This window comes from Bidens hawaiensis, unplaced genomic scaffold (genome assembly GCF_021521415.1).
Source record: "Bidens hawaiensis isolate Kalapana, Puna unplaced genomic scaffold, B.hawaiensis_p1.1 tig00016829_1, whole genome shotgun sequence".
Lineage (NCBI taxonomy): Eukaryota > Viridiplantae > Streptophyta > Magnoliopsida > Asterales > Asteraceae > Bidens > Bidens hawaiensis.
Genome location: NW_027492551.1, coordinates 401,397 through 407,373, shown reverse-complemented (window position 1 = coordinate 407,373; position 5,977 = coordinate 401,397). Strand labels below are relative to the sequence as shown.

Sequence of the window (5,977 nt, the reverse complement as noted above, 5' to 3'; positions counted from 1 at the left end):
TATTAGTTCAGTTCAACTGGTTGGTGTTGTTTGTTGTTAAACCGGGGGTCGGGGGTTCGAACCCCACCCACTACACGAAATTTGGATATTTAGTTTTAGGTTTAATTATAGACTCAAGGGTGAAAGGGTAATTTCATCGTTTGTTGGTCAGTCAACTGACGGCAAGGAGTCAGATTGACCCGCCCAAATATCACGATGGTCCAAAGTTCGAAAAATCTTTTCCAGTGTCAAACCTGTCGAATTGGTCCATATACTAGGGAGACAAATTGCAGAATTCACACAAAAAAATTGGCCTTAGACAACCATTATCTTACAAAAATAGTTGTATTAAACATAATGCATCCTTTTTGTTATATAATGCAATTGTTCTTTTTTTTTAAGGTTATAATATACCACAAACCGAGCTACATCTGGATAATGGGTAAGCGAGTAACAAGCTGCGCCGTTATCCCCTTTTGAATCGCAAAGCCTATTCTACTAAATATAAATCCTTGGTTCCTCGGGCTCTGCGAGTCACTGTGAACCACCTTCTGCACCCGCTCCAAGAAGCGAACAGCCTCGGGGGCTAGGGATCCAAATGTGTCGAAGGCAAATGGAATGAACACGTGCTGATTCTCCAAACACGCTGCCTCATGCTTAGCAACCTTCCTAGATTCCGCCCTCAAAACCGCCTGTCCCAGTACACGTTGCCTCATGCTTAGAAACTGTTCTTTTAAAAAAAGTTGCATTAGGTCTAATGCAATTGTTTTTGTAAAATATAAGGGTTAACGCAACCCAATTTTATAGCGGTGATAAAAAAAATAAACTGATATAAATCATATAAATGTAAAAGCAGGTGATGAGGTGACGATTTGAAGCAATGACTAGAAATAAATGTTCATGTAGGTTTGTTTGAAATATAATGTAACACGCTTAGTTGACGGTTTGAAACAATGATAGGTGTGTTGCATTGGGAACTCTAAAGATGATTATGTTTTCGTTATGAGATTGTTGTTTAAAAGCTGCATGCATGTAAATAATAGTTGTAATACAAACTGACGCTCAAATGTCGTACACCCATGTCCAATTTGTAGAATCATATTCGATTCGGTCCCTCCATCATAGATAGTAGGTTTCAATCCCACCATCTTAGAATTTTATATGCGGGTTTATCACCAAACTCCATGTGAATTATATAGGTTTGAGATCGTCTTAGAGCCATTTAGGAATTTATAACTTTGAAAACCATTTAGTACTAAAAAAAGCTTTTTAAGAAAATTAAAAAATTTATAAAACAAAAAAAAATGCGAAAACAAATAAATTTAATTTTATCCCGGTTTCATAAAACACTCAAAAAAATATCGGTTAGCAAAACTATACAAAATGTATAATACTTATTTTTTTAATTTTACATGTTTTATTTTTTATACACATATGTATAATTAAGATAAATGATAATGTACATATGTATACATTATGTAAATGGAGATTAAATAAAAATATATATATGTGTATAATTAGTTTTTTTTATGAAATTGGGATGAGAAAAATAAAAAAATTGTTTCTTTTTTACTTTTTTAAAATTTTAGTTTTTTTTTGTTTCATAATTTTTAATGGTTTTTTGTAATTCAAAATAATTCTTAAAGTTATTAATTTTAAAAAAATTTCTTAGGATCTTCACCTACTTTGTCACTAGGAGAGAGAAATACATGACAATAGAAGAGTTAAAGTGTATCCTGATTTTTAGATAGCGGAATACCTAGTTCCCAAAACAAATCATGTCATGTACATTTTTTTAAACGACCAACTAAGTAACGCCGGGTACTCTGTACACGGCCCCATTGGTTAAAGGTAGCCCGAGCCGTCAAGAGTCCAGACGGACGGAGCCCCTAGGGGTCCACCTATTGAGGAATTCCCCGAATAAAATCCGACCCCACGCACGTCAAACGGCACGACAGCGAGGAGCCGGTAAAACCTGGTGAGATCAGGCTTCGAACCCTGACAAGCCAGTGTCGTCTCTCGTATCTCACATATAAATTGGTGATAACGAGGTTTGAATCTCTTACCTCTCACTAGTAAAATGAGTGTTCTATCGTAGAGCCACATCCAATATATCATGTCATGTACCTAATACCTATTACAATTTTCCTAAACCACTTAATTCAAAAAATAAAATAAAAAATCATATTATGAAACTATGAAAGCTTGAGAACTGGAAGAATATGTAACTGTGTCCAAAGCTTCTGTAATTCTTGATACATTGGGCCTTTGTAAATTGTAACCCTTTCGCATCTACAATTTGGTGGTATAATTGACAATAACTCAACATAGAGGGTTATCATGATGAAGTGATTGGCCATTAGGGGGACAATGTGTAATTTAATTTTCTATATATAGGTAACATGTATTCTTGATTAGTAAAGCAAGTCTTTTGTGGTTTACAAACCTCAACTCTTTGTTTCTGTCTTTCATACGTCTTAAACTTGGATCTTTTTCTTCCTTAAGATGAGAGGCATACCATTTGGTAACCTTCAAATTTTACGATCTTTCATGTCCCTCTCCATGGCTGTAACATTATTATTATTATTATTATTATTATTATTATTATTATTATTATTATTAACCTCTTGTTATAATCTTTTGTGTGTTCCTACACTTGCAACTGCTACACCGACAACTGTAGCGTCTGCTCTTCTGAAATGGAAAGCCAGCCTTGATAAACAAAGCCAATCAGCTCTCTCGTCATGGGTTGGAAGCAACCCATGCCATAACAAATGGACCGGAATCGGTTGCAGTAACGGTACTGCAGCTGCTGAAAGTGTTGTAACAAGCATCATAGTTCAGTATGTAAACTTAACAGGTACACTTGATAATCTTGATACATGGTCACTACAAAATGTTGAAACTTTTGATCTTTCATACAACTCACTCTATGGCCACATTCCTTCCAGCATTGGGAACATGTCTAATCTCAGAAATTTAGCCTTGGCGTTTAATAACTTCTCAGGGAAAATTCCGTCCGAGATAGGAATGCTACGATCTTTGGGTGTGCTTTGGTTGGCCACTAACAGTCTTACTGGTCATATCCCGTATAGCATAGGTAACCTCACAAATCTAGCTTACCTTTATGCGATCGATAACCTTCTTAATGGTCATATCCCAAATAACATAGGTAACCTCAAAAAACTAGTTTGGCTTGCCTTAAATGACAATGACCTTGAAGGACCCATCCCTTCAGAAATTGGGACACTGAGTACGGTCCATAACATCGACTTTTCTAGTAATCATCATACTGGAGTCATTCCTTCTTCAGTAGGAAATCTAACCACTCTCTGGAACCTTTATCTGTATGGTAATCAACTTTCTGGGTCCATTCCATCCGAACTTGCTAGGGCTCAGGATCTCCAAGATCTTGAGATTGGTAGGAACCTGATCACGGGTACCATTCCCATTACTTTCCAAAATTTCAGTAGGCTAGGAAGGATGTACTTCAGTGATAACTTCATATCTGGGTCGATCCCTAAATATTTTGCAAATTACACTCAGCTTACAGAGTTGCACTTAGCTGATAACAAATTCAGTGGCTTCATACCCCCTGAATTAGGAACGAGAACACCCCTTGTTGCTTTGAGCCTGTTCATGAATAATCTTGTAGGTTCCATTCCTCTAGATATGAATCTAACTAAGATAGAAACGTTCTCACTATACGACAACATGCTCTCTGGTCCTTTACCAAACGACATCTGTATCTCCGGTCTTCTTACACATTTCACAGTGAGCTACAATCACTTCTCCGGTCATGTACCAAAGAGCTTGAAAAACTGTAGCAGCTTAATTAGAGTACGACTTGAAAATAACCAATTGACCGGAAACATCTCCCAAGATTTTGGGATATATCCGGAGTTGGATTATATAGATTTGAGTTACAATAAGTTCTACGGTGAGATGTCTAGCAACTGGGGATCCTGTCCTAATTTAACTAGCTTAAAGATATCCAACAACAAATTGTCTGGAAAAATACCTTCAGACCTAGGAGGAGCGATGAGATTAGTCCAGCTAAATCTTTCATCAAATCAGTTGGTTGGAGAAATCCCAACGAGCTTTAAAAGATTAAGCTCAATTGTGAGCTTGCACTTGGATGACAATAAGCTATCGGGTACAATCCCTTCAGAGTTGGGTAATTTGAACAACTTAGAAGAACTTAACTTAGCAAAAAATTATCTTACCGGCCCGATTAACGAAAATCTTGGAGAATGCTTAAAGTTAAGGATCTTGAACTTAAGCATTAATAAACTTGAGGGAGCTATTCCTGTACAAATTTCCAAGTTGGAAAAGTTAGAATCCCTTGATCTTAGTGAAAATAATTTGACTGGGAGAATACCGCCACAGCTTGGGGGTTTGGCGGTTGTACAAATGTTGAACCTCTCTCACAATAACCTCACAGGCTCCATTCCTTCAAGTTTCAAGGAAATGTTAAGTTTAACCACGGTTGATGTATCTTTCAATCAACTAGAGGGCCCACTTCCAAAGATGAAGGCATTTGAAGATGCTCCAATGGAGGCACTAGGACACAACAAGGGGTTATGCGGAAATCACACAGAATTAGTCTGTCCCATCCAACCAAAGAATCAAGGTAAAAAAAGAAGGTTTCGATTGTGATTCTGATCATACTTCCTATATTAGGATTCCTGTTGCTCGTGTTTTTAACTGTCATCATATTATGCTATCTCCCTAAAAGAAACCCAAATGAAACCATTAGGCCACAAGAGACACGAGCAAAACCTTTTACCATTTGGAGCTATGATGGGAAAATGGTGTACGAGAGAATCATTGAGGCCTTGGAAGACTTCAACTCGAAGTATGTTGTTGGTGTTGGTGGATACGGAACTGTTTATAAAGCGGAAATGTCAGCTGAAGTTTTTGCGGTGAAAAAAATTCACGCACCAGAAGATGGTGGGGTGCAAAATCTCAAGAGTTTTGAAAAAGAAATCCGAGCATTGACGGAGATACGTCATCAAAACATCGTCAAACTCTACGGATATTGTTCACATTCACGTCACTCGTTTTTGGTGTATGAGTTCTTGTCAGGAGGAAGCTTAAGGAACGTACTGAATCACAAGGAACAAGCTATTGAATTTGATTGGGAAAAAAGGTTGATGGCTGTTAAAAGTATTGCCAAGGCCTTATCCTATATGCACCATGATTGTTCACAACCAATCATCCATAGGGACTTATCAAGCAACAATGTTCTGTTCGATTCAGAATGGGTTGCTCATGTGTCTGATTTTGGCACCGCCAGACTATTGAAGCCTGACTCATCTAACTGGACTTCTTTTGCCGGAACGTTTGGTTACATTGCTCCTGGTATAAATCAACCTTTCAACTACTAATTTTATACATATGATGTTGACTTGAGATTTTGTTTCACAGAGCTTGCATACACAATGGAAGTGAATGAGAAGTGTGATGTTTACAGCTTTGGGGTGCTAACGCTAGAAGTTATAATGGGTAAACATCCAGGGGATCTCCTTACATTCTTAGAAGACACAAAAGACATATCTCATACTGAACTTTTGGACAAACGCCTTCCTCCACCTGTGGAACCAATTGCTGAGCAAGTGAAATTGCTTGTGGAGGTTGCATTCTCATGTGTTTGTAAGAGCCCTCACTCTAGGCCGTCAATGATGAATATTACTCATAGCCTCTCTAATGAGAGGCGTGCCGCCAAAAGAAACACGATTTCCCTCTGAAACACGATTTCCCTCTGAACCAGAGGAACCTTTGCTTCAAATCTTAATATGATAATATGTTTGTTTTCATTTCATAAATAAACTTACATTCTTTGTTGTTCTATATTCTTTGTATTTCTTTTTTGTATATGAACTTATTTTATGTACATTCAGTGGTTGTTTATAAGATTCACCCACAAGTTGCTCTCTTCTAACCAAATTAATCAATGGTTCATGTCATCGGGAGCATATAAAAACTGGTACGGTAC

At 37.4% G+C, this 5,977-nt stretch overlaps 1 pseudogene across 1 annotated transcript; it reads left to right on the top strand.

The window, feature by feature from the left end:
- Positions 1-2,484: 2,484 nt before the first annotated feature.
- Positions 2,485-5,729, top strand: LOC143552257 (uncharacterized; annotated as a pseudogene). Its single transcript, XR_013138618.1, has 2 exons — positions 2,485-5,343; positions 5,410-5,729. The product of XR_013138618.1 is annotated as an uncharacterized LOC143552257 (transcript).
- The last annotated feature ends 248 nt before the right edge of the window (positions 5,730-5,977 follow it).